Source organism: Capsicum annuum, chromosome 5 (genome assembly GCF_002878395.1).
Source record: "Capsicum annuum cultivar UCD-10X-F1 chromosome 5, UCD10Xv1.1, whole genome shotgun sequence".
Lineage (NCBI taxonomy): Eukaryota > Viridiplantae > Streptophyta > Magnoliopsida > Solanales > Solanaceae > Capsicum > Capsicum annuum.
In genome coordinates, this window is record NC_061115.1 from 31,925,310 (window position 1) to 31,942,060 (window position 16,751).

The following is a 16,751-nucleotide window of genomic DNA, read 5'->3' on the forward strand; positions in this document are numbered from 1 at the left end:
CAGACCAACTTTTTTTGCATTTTATTTTTTTTATTTTTTGTTGGATATTGCTTACATGTAATATAAAGAAAATTTGCAGGATTTATAAGAAGGGTGATGTAATTGAAGAGCCCAAGCTAACAATTCTCTTAAGGTTCTTTTTAGTTCTTTAGTAAGTTTTTTTTTTTTTTTTTTTGTTATTGAAGATTGAAATTATTTTTTGTGTTCATCACTTTCATATTACTGTTGATTACTGTTTAAAACTTAAAGTTAATCAACATTTCATATTTTTGGAAATCATATACATATGAGGATGAACCACTTTTTTAAGTTTCAAATAGGCCTTTAGTGTTCAGCCTACTCTATGCAAACTAATTCTCATAGCATCATTCACGATTTTCATTGGTATATTTTGAGTCCAGTAAATCAATTCTAACCTTTAGGTAAGGTGCTGAAATACGAAAGTTATTTTGCTAAGGGCCCATTCTACAAATTAGAGTAATCAACTGGTGACATTGAAAATATTCCTCCATTCATAATTAGAGGTTTTTAATTTAAATCCTAGACATGAAAAAATCATGTTAGGAAGTGCTTCCCATTGAATGAACAAATACTAGACACATGGTGAGAACCAAAAAAAAAAGTGTCTTCAATCGATACTACCTCATATAAATTAGAATGGAAGGAACAATTTTTTTTTCAATTTTAATATTGTATACATTGACAAGTAAAAAGTGATAGAATCTAATCAATTTGTTAGTGTTGCAAAATTATTTGAAATTGTGACTGTGGTGTTGATTAGCTTGATCCTAGATCTATGTTGCATGAGGGTGGTGATGCTAATGAATTAGAGCAGATCGTGTGAGATAGCCGATTTGGTTGTATTTCCACATGATTGCTATCCACAAAAGATTAGGACATTCATATAACTGATCATTATATGTATATAATTACGTGGTCATAGAATTATTTGAGAACAATTTGAAGAATCTACCATGATCCACAACAAGATGCATTCAGGCTCGAAGATTGAAAGGTATAATAGAGCCAACTACAAAGGTTTTATGGTTCACATATCATCGATTATTCCACTAACAAGATTAATTGTCATCATCAATTATTCTACTAGATAAGATTGTCGTTTTAAATTTGCTTCGTGAAATTTCTGTAATCTCAAAGTAATGATTTGATTAAAGTTTTAGTATAAGACTTATAATTTCTAGAATATTATTTTCATTTGCCTTGAAATATATTTGTAATAAATTAATACATATTTAAATAGTGTAATAGTGACCTTTGATTAAAGAGGTAAAAAACTAATATAAAAGTTCAATTATTCCACAATAACAAAGAAAATAACGTTCTCTAGCAAATTGATCAAGTTATTTAATCATTTATGAAATTTATTTTTTTTACGCACAGTAAGACTTTTTTTAGCGTCTTCAATTTTGACTTTCTCTCTCTATCTATCTCTCTCTCTATATATTTTATAACTGCGCAAAGTGTGGTTACATACACTCATTGCTAATGATATCATTATTTAGAATAACTAAGCAGTACTATTACTATTGTGAAACATCTTTTAAGTAGTAAAGAAAATTAAAAGATATATGAAGCTGACAAATTTTAACATTAATTTATTTCTCTTTTCAAATTGGAAGGATGTTTCTTGAGAACTTGATATAAAATCTTTAATTTTTATAGAAATTAATTAAAAACTGTATTTTTACATGTAAATTTGGTTTATGTTGTATTTTTCTTTATACATTATTTTTATTGATATTATAAGAGAAATTTCTATTCATATCAATCAACTTATTTTATATATATGTTCATATGTTCGACCGCACAACGTGCGGATAAGCTTACTAGTGCCTAATAAAGCTCTCACACGAGCAACACGCAATATCGGATAACACAAGTCAACAACAACAACATATAAGCCCCCACACGGACACACAATATTTTAAATAATCTTGGAAGATAAATCCCAAAGTTATTTTTCCCAACTCATGGTATGTTTTTATTATGCATTAACTACCAGCTCAACATGAAAGAAGTTAAGTCATAACCTACCTCAAAATGATGAAATTCTGGTCTAAAGTGCCTCAACACAGAGTCTTCTCCTTACAAACACTCTCGGAATCAACTACAATATTCAAATATAGTATCTACGCATTAAAAGAAAGCTAATAATATACCTATATTGTCTATATTCAGGTTGGGGTCAAAACACATTTGAAAAACAGGTTCGAAAACAAAAGGGGTAAAACCAAAATTTTATTTAAAAAAACATATTTTTCAAGGTTATGAAAGTCTAAAGGAGAAAAGACATGCAAAAATGGGTGAAAAATCAAGGTTCAAATGAAGAAAAATTCCTTTTAAACTTTACCGATAAGAACCTTCATTTTTTTCATTTTAGAACCATCATTTAAAGGTATTTCTGAAGGTAAAATCAATGGAAAATAATGACATTATGAGTTTAGAAGTTACCCACACAAATATCAACATTGAAACCCTTAAAAATTTCCTTTTCCGAAGCTTGAAGGTCCAAAAATGGAGGAAAAATTGAGGGGGAGGTTATATACAATGGTTATTACTTAAGCGCTACCGCTTAAGTGATACCTGTCCGCTAAAAAGGTTACATCTTAAGCAGTATTGGGCCGCTAAATCAATTGCCGCTTAAGCGGCTGCACCAGATATCAGTTGATGTTGATTTTGGTACAAGTCTACCAAGCTTCGATCAGACCCTCAAGATTTGATTGGGGTCCCACTGAGACAAATATATTCTTCTAAGCTAATTTCGATGTTTCAAACTCAATGTTAATGTCAAATTTTTGAAAATAAAATTGTTTTCATTTTCAACCTCCAGGACCCTACTTTACTACTTTTCAAATGAAGGATCAAAATGAGAGATAAAGGTTCAAAAATCAATCCAATCCCATTACCAATTGAAATTTGATATTATGGATCTGCTAGTGTTGTTTGTTTTGTCATCCGACACTCAAAATAATAAGTGTTAACAGAAATCATCTATATGACTTCTCAAACTTCTAAAATTCACAAACTCGCACAACTTGTTTTCGATCTCCTTGAAAACTATGCCAATCATCCTTGAACCTTAATATAAATATGTAGCAACTACGGGAAGGACAAAATGATCAAATCACATAGAAATAAAAAATTTACAAACCATGATCATTACATGAACTTGCTCCCATTCCTCGTAAGTCATCATGAATGTTTTTTAGTAAGACTTTGTTGCACTGCTTTTATTGTATTCGTATTCAAGTGTGTACATACAGACATGTATATTTCTGGTGACTATTATGTTTATCTTTTATGTGTTATAGATGTTTTATCCCTTTCGAATTTCATTTAAGAGAAAGTGGTTTTGACTTTTTTTAAAACTATTTCAAAAAATTCAAGAAAACGTCAACAATTTTAAGAAAAACTATAAAGTTGCCACTTGATTTTTATAGAAAAATTTTAAGAAAACTTAAAGAAATTTCAAAGATTCAAAATCAGAAATAATTTTTGATATAAGAGAAACATAATAAAGGTTCAAGTAATGCCCTAAGAAGGTTTTGAAGGCACTTAGAAGCGTCCATTTGAAAAAATAATTTACCAAATAATTTTGACTAATATAAAAATGACTAGTTTTGTAAATTCTTGATTTTATAGAAGGTATCAAAATCCTTTATTTGCATATTTAAAATGAAATTTATTTATTCAAAGAAGAAATATTTTACTTGAATTAGAGAAAGACTCGTTTAAACTAAATTGTAAATTTTAGATTTAAGAGGAAAATAAAGAAGATTATAATTATTTTCCTATCATTTTTATTATTATAGGAAAGTCAGTTTTGTTATAAATAATACCTTTGAAAAATGATGTTAAGAGAACATTAAATTAAAAGTATTTTATTAATTATGAAAAGTCAAAATTTTCAAAACAAAATAGATTCTTAGGTTTGAAGAGAATTACTCAAGTGTCGTCTTGGTATAAAATACTTAATTTTAGAAAAAAAAAACTTGTTTTAAGGAGAAAAATTGAAGGAATCAAATTAATCCATTTAATTAAGTGAGAAAATATGAATTGAGCAAGAAAATTATGATGAAATAAAATGGCAATGTCTTAGGGGATGACTTAGATTAATTAAATAAAGTTAGAGTTAATTACTAGCAACATGAATATAAGATCTACAAATTAGATTAGATTGGATATGAATTATGATGTAGTGAGGTGAGCAATTGAGTCATGCCTCTATCATGACAATGACTTGTCTATATATTACAAGATGTCGAAGGTCCGTGATATATGTTATTTTTCTATCTCAATTTATGTATCATAAATAGAATTTAGATAATTATATTTTTAACATATTTTAGATATTTTAAGTTATTAATTATCGTAATTTATAATATTTTTATGTAATTTTCAAATAATACATGTTACTTTTTTTGTTCAAACTTTTGTGACATTGATAGTCAATTATATTTTAAAAATAATTTAAATTTTTATTGAGATTTATAATACCTCTTTTCTATCTCACTTTAAATGGCATTGATATAATTTTAAGCGTTAACCAAATATTTTGTATATTTAAAAAATTTTAAATTATTAATTATTGTGATTTATAGTATTTTTTTTAGAAATAGATAACAAATTATTTTTTTTAAAGATATTTTAAGTTGTTAACTATATTGTAATTTTACTACTTTTTATATAATTTTCAAACAATACATGAGAAACTCCCCTTGTTTAAACTTTTGTGGCATTGATAGTCAATTATATTTTTTATTATTCAAATTTAAGTGACACTGATATAATTTCGACAGTCAACCAAATATATTATATCTTTTAAACTTTTTAAGTTGTTAATTATTGTGATATATATATATATAAATATTTTTTTACGTATTTCTTTGAATATATAAAAAGTTATTTCTTTTAGATATTTTAAGCTATTAAATATTATAATTTATAATATTTTTTGTGTAATTCTCAGATAATATATATTACTTTAGATATTTTAAATTGTTAACTATTGTAATCTATAATAATTTTTATGTAATTTTCAAATAATATATGTTACTTTGCTTGTCCAAAATTTTGGGACACTGATAATCAATTCTATATTTTTAAATAATTTAATACTTTCGTTATTCCGATTTATGATATTTTTTTCTATTTCAGTTTAAATGGCACAATGCTTAGATGGTCATAATAATTAATTAGGGATAATATAGTAAATTCACAATTGAAGCAGCGAAGCAGATATGTCATAAATGACTTATAATAACTAGTTAGAAATGATATAATAAAGTTACTGTAAAAATTACTTATGGAAAATTTTTTTAAGTAGGCCTCATATAAGACAACAAGTTAATTTAATATTAAATATTATTAATTTTTAGTACTTAAATAACTTATAATGATTTTTTAATATTAATATTTTTATAATTACATGACTTATAATAATTATTAGGAGCAATATAATAAAATTACAGTTGAAACAATTGAAGAAGACATGTAATAAATGTTTATATTATTTTTTATTAAATATTATATTAATTTTTTAATATATAAATGATATATAATAATTAATTAAAAATAATATAGTAAAATTACGAAACAAATAATTTGATCATTGACAAGCATGATGACGGGAAGCTGCTGAAACTTCCTCTTTTATATATAGTAATAAAGTAAAGTATATATAATATAAAATAGTTCTCTTTGTGAAAAGAAATATTTGCCACCTTTGTATTCATCTCCAATGATGACGAATATTTTACAGCTACCTGGTATCCCATCACACCTCTGCACGTGGCCCATCCTCCTTATGCTCACCTCTTTTTATTCCCTCCTTGCTCTCTCAAAGAACCAAATACTTGTAGTCTTCTCATCTCTTTCCGATCATTTGGTTGGGAGTTGGGTGTAAAAATATAGTATTGTAAGTAATAAAATATGTTATAATAATATTATGATAATAATGATATTGATAATAGTTTTATTAATTATTTAATTTATTATTTTAAATGAATTCGGTATATTAGAATACAAATAACAATAAACAAAATATATTAAAATAGAGTTAAATAGAGGTGTCAAAATGAACTCAAATTGAGCTGACTCGCTCAATTCGTCTAATATCTAATGAGTTGGATTCAAGATAATTTACTATTGGATAAATCTCAACTCATTAAGTCTCAATTCATTTTTAAATGGGAAAATGACACTCTATGACACTTTTTAAAACAAATAGCCCAAGATTGATATCTTTTCAAAAAGTGATCAGTTGGGTATACTATTTCCACTTTATAATCATTTCTTAATTTGGGTCATTTTGGTCCACGCAGTTCAGATACAGTCCATATATAATACTGATACAGTTCATATATAATACTGATACAGTTTTCAACTTGGGTCATTCGACCCTTTTAAAAATATTTCAATTTTTTTTGTTATAAAATTTTTAACTGAAAAAATATTCTGCTTTTTTATTGTTTAGAAATAATAATAATTAAATATAATTATATAAAAATGCTATAATTGTTATATAGAATATGTACCTATATAAGATATATGTAACAAATATGTATATGTATAAAATATATATACAAATATATAGAAAGTGTATAAAAAATATATATTATTGTATAAAATGTGTAAAAAATAATGTACAATTATTATATAAATTGTGTATCAAAACTATATAATTTTTGTATAAAATATTTATATGTATAAGATACGTATAGAAGATGTGTAGAAACGGTATAGAACATGCCAACAAATTGAAATGGCTAGAAAGTGAAATTTAAATTTCATGACCATTTTTGTGGAAATAATTTAATTTGAAATACCATTTCTGTTCTTTTTCCTTTCTAAATTGGGTTTAAATGAGTCCAATTTAATCTCTACTTCAACCCATTTAATAGAAAAATAATTTTTTTAATGAAAGTAGGAAAAACAAGTGACAATGTGTCCTTCTACCCTCAAAATCACCCAACTCACATCAACCCCATCTCATCCAACTCCACTACACCCTCAGCTTACCCCACCCTCACTCGCCTCCATTAAATATATTATTTTTATTTCTTAAAAAACAAATTATAATTTTTTTCTTGCCCCTCATCCCACCTCATCCCCATCCCCCTCTTTACCCCACCCCATCCCCACCTCCAATACAAAAAATTAATTCTTTTTAAAAGAAATTAAAAAAAATTCTTTTCTCACGATCAAAATCCTACCCTCTTCCTTTTCCTGCATCCCTTACCCCTCTCAAAAAGATAATTTTTTAAAAAATATTTTTTTAAAATAATTTTTTTTATCCCAATACTCATCTCCCCCTGTCCTTGCACCCCCTCCCCTATACAACAATATTTCATTCCCAAAAAAGTATATTTTTTAAAAAAGTTAAATTTCTTTTTTCTAAAAAAAAAACTCTCACCTCAACCTTCATTCCTTCCCCACCCCCCACACCCCGACACTCTTTCCAAATTTTCTTTTTTAAAAAAATAATTTTTCTAAAAATAATTCTTACCCCACCCTCATGGCATACCCTTTTTCCAACAAGTTATTTTTCAAAAATTTCTTATCTCAAGCTCATCATAACCCCCGACCCCACCCCACATCCCTCTCTAAAAAATAAATTTTTTATTTAAAAAATTAAATTAAAAAAATCTTACCCCACCCCCACACTCTACCCATCTACCCAACTTTTCAAGTTTATCCAAATTTATTTTATTGATTTGAGTTTACAAGGGGTAAATATCAATACGTTAATATTTTTTAGACTAAGCGGGTCAAGATCCAACCCAATATTTATTCATCTTAACCCAAAATAAATTTGAGCAGGCCATGACCCAACCTGATATTCAATTCAACCCATTTAATATTTTTAATCTCAACCCAACCCGCCCATTTGACACCCCTAGAGTTAAAGGTCAAAAACACATCAAGCTATTCCAGTTTTTTGAGTTTCATTAAACTATTAAAAGTGTGAATTTCCTATTTGAACTACTCCCTTCGTTCCATTTTATCCGTCCCAAATTTTCTAATTTGATGTCCCATTTTACTTGTCCTTTTTTACTTATCAAGACAAGACAATTTTTTTTTATTATACCCTTAGTGTAATTGATTATTCCTTGTTATTAGTCATTCATCAATATTGGAACTAATAACAAGATACAATTAAGAGGGGTAAAATGATAAAGTTACATTATCAATTATTATTTTCTTAATAGTTGTATCATCCCAATTTAGGACGGATAAAATGAGACGAATGAAGTATTACCTAATAGTTAGAGAAACACACCACAACTAATATCTGATAATACTTTTCCAATTAAAAAACAATGAAAATGGTTTTTTAAAATTTTAAATTCAAGAAATGGAAATCCATTAGAAAAAAGGACGGATGTGCTCTATTTATTTGACAACAAGGATATATGTGCTGCAATTTTAATAAGTGATATAAATTGTAAATTGTAAAGTTGAAAGTATATCACAACCTTTTTCCTAATTTACAGAACAGACCCAAATCTCAGATAAAGAGTAAAAATATATGTAAGTTTTGGAAGAATTGTAAACCTCAAATAAGACTATAGCTAGCTACCACAATGCAATAAGGTGTGCTTGGAAAAAAGTTGAAACGACTAGAAGACTTTGACATTCAAAACTTGAAATACATCATTTTTGGGAACCATGGTAGCGCACAACACAATAACTATTTGAACTTCCTATCTTATTTGTGAACTAGTAAATATATTCGTGCTTTATGCGGTCTTAAAAATAAATTAATAAATTCTTAAAAAATCTTTAATCAATTTAAAGAAATCGTAATTTGAATGGAAAAAAAGAAAGGATAATGTGATTACAACAATGACAATGTATGCTTAATCATTTTATAACAAACATTTTTTTTTTTTTGATAAAAGAAATAAATGTTACTAATAAAGAAAAATTATGTATTATAAAACTTGTGATTCCGTCTATATTAATAAAATTGTGATGTTGTTACCACCAGAAAATTATTAAGTTTTTTTTTTCTTTCGAAAATTTTTAGCTAATTTTATCCAATAAAATCTTTGTTATACTTTTTAGTAATAATATAAATTAAAGAAAATTTTATTAATCTTAATAATTCTTTACACGTGTGCAATGTAATTCATACATAATCAAGAATAACTTAGAAAATACATAATCTTTATTCGAATATACTTAGAATACAGACGTTGCGTGATGTAGTTCTCACAATATTTCTATTTATAGGAACTACTAATTCTCTTTGGAGAGAAAACATATAAGAAGTTTTTTCACTATGACCATCCTCATATGGTCAATATTCAATTGGTATACTGAGCAATTCCGAACCTGAAAAATCATGTGTAACATAAAAGATGAAGTTGATAAAAAAATCATGTGGGTGAACAATGATAATTGGGGATTAAAAAAGAGAGTCGCGTGAGGAAAGTAAGGGGAGAAAATATATAAATATTTAATGAGTAAATAAAATGAAACTTAAAAGAAGGTAGAGGAGGAAAGTAGTGTCAATAAAACGTTTGATCAAAGAAGGCAAGAGAAAAATGACAACGTTTTAATTCTATTTTAGAATTTGAAAAAGGTAATTAATGTGTAATAAAAAGGTAAGATTAAAATGATAATGTTTCAGAATTTTTTTTTTTAAATAGAAAATGGTCAAAAGTCCCCCAACCTTTATCCCAAATTCCAACTACATACTTATATTTTGCGGGGGTTCTATGACCCCCTGAACCATTTTAAAGTGAAATTACTACCACCTGAACTATTTTAAAGTGGAATTATTACATCGTCTGAAAAATGACAACCAGTCATTTGGATGTGGTGTTATGCACGTGCTGCCACGCCATTTTTTTTTTTTTTACTCTAAAAAAATTAATTATGTAACTTTATTATTTCCTTTCTTCTTCTCTATTTCCCATTTTGCTCCATTTTCTTCTTCAATCCAATTTCATCTTTTTCTTCAACCCATTTTGCTCCACACAACGATTATAAAAAAAAAAAATCTCAGCTACAACGAAGAAAAAATTACAACAAAAAATGGATATAGACCAAAACAATTAAGTAAATTGTAGTGACAATGTGGTACCATAAGCATAGACATCAATATTTTTCAACCCAAAAACAGCCTTTTTACGTAGCCCAATTCCAAAGAGTCGTTGAGTATCTTTCAAAATTGATGAAAATGACTTTCCAATCCCCGATTCTGTTACCGGAGCTGAATTATCAGCTTGAGAAACACAACCCCATAAAGGCTACAAATGATTTTTGTTAGGTGAGAAAATGGAAAGTGGGAAATTCTTAGCACTTTCCAAAATGGATTTTTGGAGCTTTGAGTTATGACATTTTGTGTTTTAACTTTTAGTAGTGTTGAAGGCAAGAATTTTATCTTCTAGGCTTTGTGTCATGATTTACAAAGTCATAGATACCAAAGTATGTACCTATAAGAGTTCTGAATTCTTTTTTGGAAATTATATATGGCATTGTGGGTTATGTTGGAATTATATATGACATTGTGGAAATTCAAAGTTTTGAGCTCGCCATTAATGGAGGATCTTGAACAAAAATAGAAAAAATTGAAAAAATGGGTTGAAAATTATATATGGCATTGTGAAAATTTAAATGTTTGAGCTCGCTATTAATGGCGGATCTTGAGCAAAAAGAGAGAATCAAAATTCCTGAATATTTTCAAGATTTTTGAATCGAAGTTCCTCATCTTCATCATTCAAGAATTCATTAATCGGAGAAATCTTCTTGTTTCCTTAGTTCAAGTGTTTCTTGTTTTCGGTAATAACATTTTTCAAATTATCAAAAAACACCATTAATGAATCTTCGCCATTAATTTATTCAAGAAAGATGAGAAAATGAAATTGGAGATGAGGAAGATGAGAAACTCCATTAATGAGTTCTTGAATTTTCGTTCTAAAAAAGAGAAGAAGAAGATATGAGAAAATGAACAAGAAAAAGTAATAATTAAAATTATTTGTATAAAAAATATTAAAAATAAATTTTTAATAAAAAAATTCATTCTCTCTTGCCATGTCAGTGTTCAGGGGTAATAATTCCACTTTAAAATAGTTTAGGGGGTCATAGGACCCCCGCAAAGTATAAGTGTGTAGTTGAGTTTTGGGGTAAAGGTTGAGGACGCTTTTGACTATTTTCTCTTTTTTAAACGATACTAACCTTCTCTTTCATGTTTAATATTTAATTAAAACCTTTTTTTTTTAAAAAAAAATTATAAGAGAGAGAGCGTAGATTAAGTACTTTCAACTTTCAATTAAATAATGAGTGCTTTTTTGACGCTTGACTAACAAATATCATCAAATTAAATAAAATTATAACTATTTGTAAATTAACCTTCAATTAGCTATTTATTGTTCAAACACTAATATACAAATACAAAATTGTATGTTCTATATTCAAAGTGCCTTGTTAATTGTTATTATTTCGTTTAATTTGATGAAATCTGTTAATCATGGATCAAAATACATTCTCCACATTGAAATAAAGTAATAACTCAAGGACTTAAAGCGTCATCGCCTCTATAAAAATTGAAGGAAATATCCCCTAAAAAAAAGAGAAAATAGATAATTTTTTTTTTTTATATATATATCTTCTTTTATAATAAATATATATATAGATGAGTTAAAATTTAATTTCTTCATAAGATTTCCTTAATCTAAGGATAAATTAAAGGAATAATTGAAGGCAAAACAAAAGAAAACAAAATAAGGAATGTACTGGGCAATAATTAAAAAAAAAAAACAACTCAAATTGTGATTGCACATTTTCTTATCACAACTAGTTCTTAAGAAATTATACGCGTAGGTGGAAACTTCCGGAGTTGATGACACGGCTTTATCCTAGATTTTCAACAAAATAATTCAGCCAAGGTGACATTTTTTGAACCAAATTTATGAGAAATATATGAAGGAATGCACGACTTTAATTTTTTTTTTTTTTTTTTTTTTTAAAAAACCATACTCAAAGGCATGTTGAACAAGCTTACAAATAATATCCGGATTGAGTAGATAAAAGTTAGAAGCAGTCTGAAAACATTATTTCAAGTTTGAAGTTATAGGTTATCCCGAACATATGTGATATGAAATTAGCGTGAAACAGAATCTAGGAGAAATAAAAAAATTGTTTCCCCCATCCGTGAGAGCAAGATCAAAGCGACATCTTTATATGGCTGAAATCAAAAGAATGTCCAACGACCTATTTCAGAAAAAAATGCATTTTCTTAAAAGCAAAAGGGAACAACCTTAAAGAATTTCAAGTAGCCAACATGTGACATAATTCTATTTTTCATGGAAATCATTTTACTCTATCTAGGTTCATGATACTTTTGTTTAGGAAATTAAGGCCTTCATAGGCTACAATGTTTATGAAATGTTCAAGAACGCATATGGCCATTATTCACATAGAGAAAAAAACTCCTAGATTGACACAGAGATAAAACCAATGCCCTGAACCTCGCCTAATTGACCTTTCCATTTCAACACAACAAAATGTAGTGCATTAGAGAATTCACAGGTCCCTCTCTCTATACAAGACAGATTAAGAACTAAATTGCAAGACCACCCAAGATAAAGAAAGTAAGCAAAATCAGCCCCCTTTGAAAAACAAGAGCAAAATCATGAAGAAAGTTATTTTTTTTTTTACCACATCTTCAGAAAACAACAGAACATGGCAACATAAAAGTTTTAAATAAAGAAGAAAATGTAAACATAAAACAAAACTTTAAGATGGTTATTTGTTACCTTTTTAGGGACAACCAATTGGGACTTCAAAAACTTTGTCGGAACAACTTCCACTACAATTTCAATTCGCACTCAAATTCCAATCGATTTGAATGATTTTTCAGACTACTCTGAAAATTTCTTGGTTATAAAGGGTAGAGGTGCGCACCTCCAGAACTCTCAAGTTTTCCCCAAGAAAAAAGTGCTCTCCCCCTATGAAAAATTGGCCTTTAACCCCATGTATTTTATAGCATAAAATATTGGTTTGAATTCAAAATATAACCGTTTGAGCGGGGATGAGAGATTAATTGAGAAAGATGAAAGAAAACATATCCCTCAAAAGCCGAATCCAAATTTATGGCTCCTGACTTGGATTGGATTTTGGCAAGAAACAAAGAATTCCTCTAAGCCAAAGTCAGCAATCGAAGCTCGAGGTCTCTAAAATTTTAGAGATAAGAGGTGTTGGTTGTGCGTGGAATACGACAGATTTTCGGGATGAGGTGATGGGTAACACAATGGATTAGCGATTAGGGGAGGTTTACAGCCTGTTTGGATGGTGGTTTGCCATGGTTTCATAATTTATGGTACAATATGGTATGGTATGGTACAGTATGGTTTGTACCATGTTTGGATGGACTGTGTTGTTCACTGTGGCTTAATAATAGTTTTTTTGTTTGGATTGATGGTATGTTATTGTATGTTAATGGGTAATTTTACTAAAATACCCCTACTTGTTATAAATTTTCAATGAGGGTATTGATTACGTCGTTTTCTCTGTCAGCTACGTTGAGCTCATCGACCCACCTCCTTATTCCACTTTCCACCGTCCCCATCGTGGTCTGCCTTGCAAAATACCTATACCTATTTCTATTCTACCCAAAAATTCTAACCTCGAAAATGAAAAAACCCTAAAAGCAGCGTCTCTTATTTCTTCTGAGGATACTACTATGTTAAATGCTAGGGTGGTGCCGGAGATGGATGCTGTAGTGAAGAAGAGAGTTAAGTTGAAGAAGAGAGTATATAAGGTTAAGAGAAGTAAAAGGGTATAATGGGTTTTAATAAAATTATATAAGGGAAAAGTTGGAAAAAAAAAGGGAGAACCATGCCACACCACCAAATTGGTGGTTTAAGAAATTGCCTCATTCCATGGTTATCAAACCATGGAATAGTAACATACCATACCACTATTTTAGAAAACCATGGAAACAAACATGATTCCCATGGTAACTATATCATACCATACCATCGCAAACCACTGTCCAAACAGGCTATTAAGAGCATTGGGTCGTTGTTTTGGTTGGATTAGGGATCATATAGTTGTGGTGTTGTTTGCTTGAGGGAGGAATAGTAAAAACGATTGGGCAGGGTCGGTGTGTGGGGGTTGGGCTGGGGCGGTGGAAGGCTGTAATTTTAGGCTTGGGGGCTAGGAAATTTCAAAAGGAATGGGATGGATTTGGGCTGCTGGTTTGCTATTGAAAACATATGGGCCTGGGTGGGTAAATTACTTAAAATAATGGACTGATAGAAATTAGGAACGAGCATTTATTAAATAATCCATAGAAGACTATTTCATCAATTTTATTTAAATTTTAGCCAAATCTGAAAATCAATTTGGTCAATTACACTGCAATTGTGGCTAATTTAATTTCAATCACGACCAATCCAATAAATTGACTAAATTAAATCGTAATTCAAAATGAATTAATACCCAATTTAATTTTGAGTTTTTTTGATTTGATAAAATCAAACACATATTTTTCAAATAAATTATTTTTGAGAATAAATTATATTTAAATCAATACTTTGGTCATTTGAATTAATTTTCAAGATAACCCTTGATTTAAATATGATTTTTCATGAAGTATTATTTAAGCAATAAAATTTAATGGTTTTGTATATAAGAAAAATATATAATCTCTACTTAAAGTGACAAAATTACGTAGATAAATATTCTGAAAAAATTTTATTCGGATAAAATAAGTATTATAATTTTATTTAAAACAAAAAAATTCAGAATTAAACATAGTCGTGGAGGACAAAAATTCGGTGTCAACAACTGCTCCCTCCCTTTGGATAGGGTGAATGCAAGTAACCCTATATAAAGGGAGTTTGACGTTTCTAATTTTGGTCCGACCATTAACTCATTTCTCGAAAGAGGTTGGTTTTTGCATAAATTTTTAGAAATCATATCCGGACCTCGGCATCAATTTTCCTACATATCTCAGATTTCATGAGAATTCAACCCACTTGTAGTTCATAAAGTTTGTTTTTTAATCATAATTTACAAAGAATTCACAAGCTATCTTGATTTCAAATTTTGGTGAACCTGAAATATGGGGAATAAAAGGATGAGGGAAGGTTGGAATGCAGTCGAGTTTTCCACATATAGCTCAACCTACATATCCCGAGACTCAAGGAATCAGACTGCGTATAGTTTTACTCGATAGTGGAAAAGGTAGTCTTTTGTGCTAAGATGACCTTTGGTTCAGGATGAGCGACAGACAATTTGAGATAGGAACAAAAGACTTGCAATTATCTTAATTGCAAAATATGGGGCCCTCACACATGTAAATATGAGGTACATGATCATAATTCCAAAGCTCAAGGTGTACATCACTCGAATTTAAAGAAAAAGAAAAGTTACTTCCAACGTGAGTTTAAAATTACTCCAAAGTGAAACTAAAACAAAAATCCCAAACACCCATATGCCTTTTGATAGGGATGTGATTTGACGGTGGTGGAAGTTGTCTTTTAGCTCGTGTCCAAAGAGTTTGATATTTCTGTACGGACTATGTCTCAGTTTGCTGCTAAGAAAAAGTTCTACGTTGTGTTGCGTCCTTTTTGGAGTTATCCACACCTGTGATTTTAGTTTGAGATTTTCAACCTTTCGGATGATCACGACAATATCTCAAACAAAATTATTAGCGATCAAATAATTCACTAAGGGGTTTATAGTTTTTCACCATATCTCCGCTTTAGTTACTATTCAAAAAAGTTGTCATCCTCTTATGCACCTATTTGGAGGAAGGCAATTTTTGAGATAACAGACACAACAACCCTCTTGGTCATTAGATAAAATAACTATTTTGATGATAAAAAAATTTCTTCAAAGTGCGGTGGCCTTCTTTGGCGTCGATGCCACTTTGTATGGAATGGTACCTGCAACTGAATAATCCTATACTGATGTGGCAACCTTTTTAGTCACCTATAATGCTTCATGTTACCTCAGTTTAGTCTTGAGCATCTTTCGTATCGATATGACTTATAGATATCCCTCGAATTGTCAGTTTTTGGATAATCTTGGGCATCATTTGATATTGAATAAGAGACAACTTATAGATATCCTTTAGGATGTTAGCGTTTGGTAATCCTGCACATTATCTGACCTTGGATAAGAGACGACTTATAGATATCCCTCGAATCACTAACTCTCGGGTACTCCTGCACGTCATCCGACCTTGGATATAATATGACTTATAGATATATATCAAATTATTAGTCTCGGGTAATCCTGCGCATAATCAATCTTGGATATAATACAACTTATAGAGAATCCTTGGACCTACCAATTTGGTAATCTCAACTTATGGATAACTCTTGAACTGTCCATTTTAGGTCAACCTCGCGCACTATCTTGTTAGGATGTTGTTGAATCTTATGATGACCTATAGGTTTTCAACTCATAGGTAATGCCACATACTATCCTATCTTAAATATTATGACTTATAGATTATCTATCTATCTATCTATCTGTCTATCTGTCTACCTGTCTATCTGTCTATCTGTCTATATAATTGTCTGTCTGTCTGTCTGTCTCTCTGTCTGTTTGTCTGTCTGTCTGTCTGTCTGTCCGTCTGTCTGTCTGTCTGTCTGTCCGTCTGTCTCTCCGTCTGTCTATCCGTCTGTCTATCCATCTGTCTATCTGTCCGCTATCTATCCATCTATCCATCTATCTATCTATCTATCCATCCATCCATCCATCCA

General features: G+C 29.3%; 1 long non-coding RNA gene across 1 annotated transcript; it reads right to left on the minus strand.

Moving 5' to 3' along the window:
* Window positions 1-9,175: 9,175 nt before the first annotated feature.
* LOC124898827 lies at window positions 9,176-13,827 on the minus strand. Its single transcript, XR_007055614.1, has 2 exons — window positions 12,789-13,827; window positions 9,176-9,360 (listed from the first exon to the last, which is right to left on the minus strand). It is a non-coding gene; the product is annotated as an uncharacterized LOC124898827 (long non-coding RNA).
* Window positions 13,828-16,751: the final 2,924 nt, after the last annotated feature.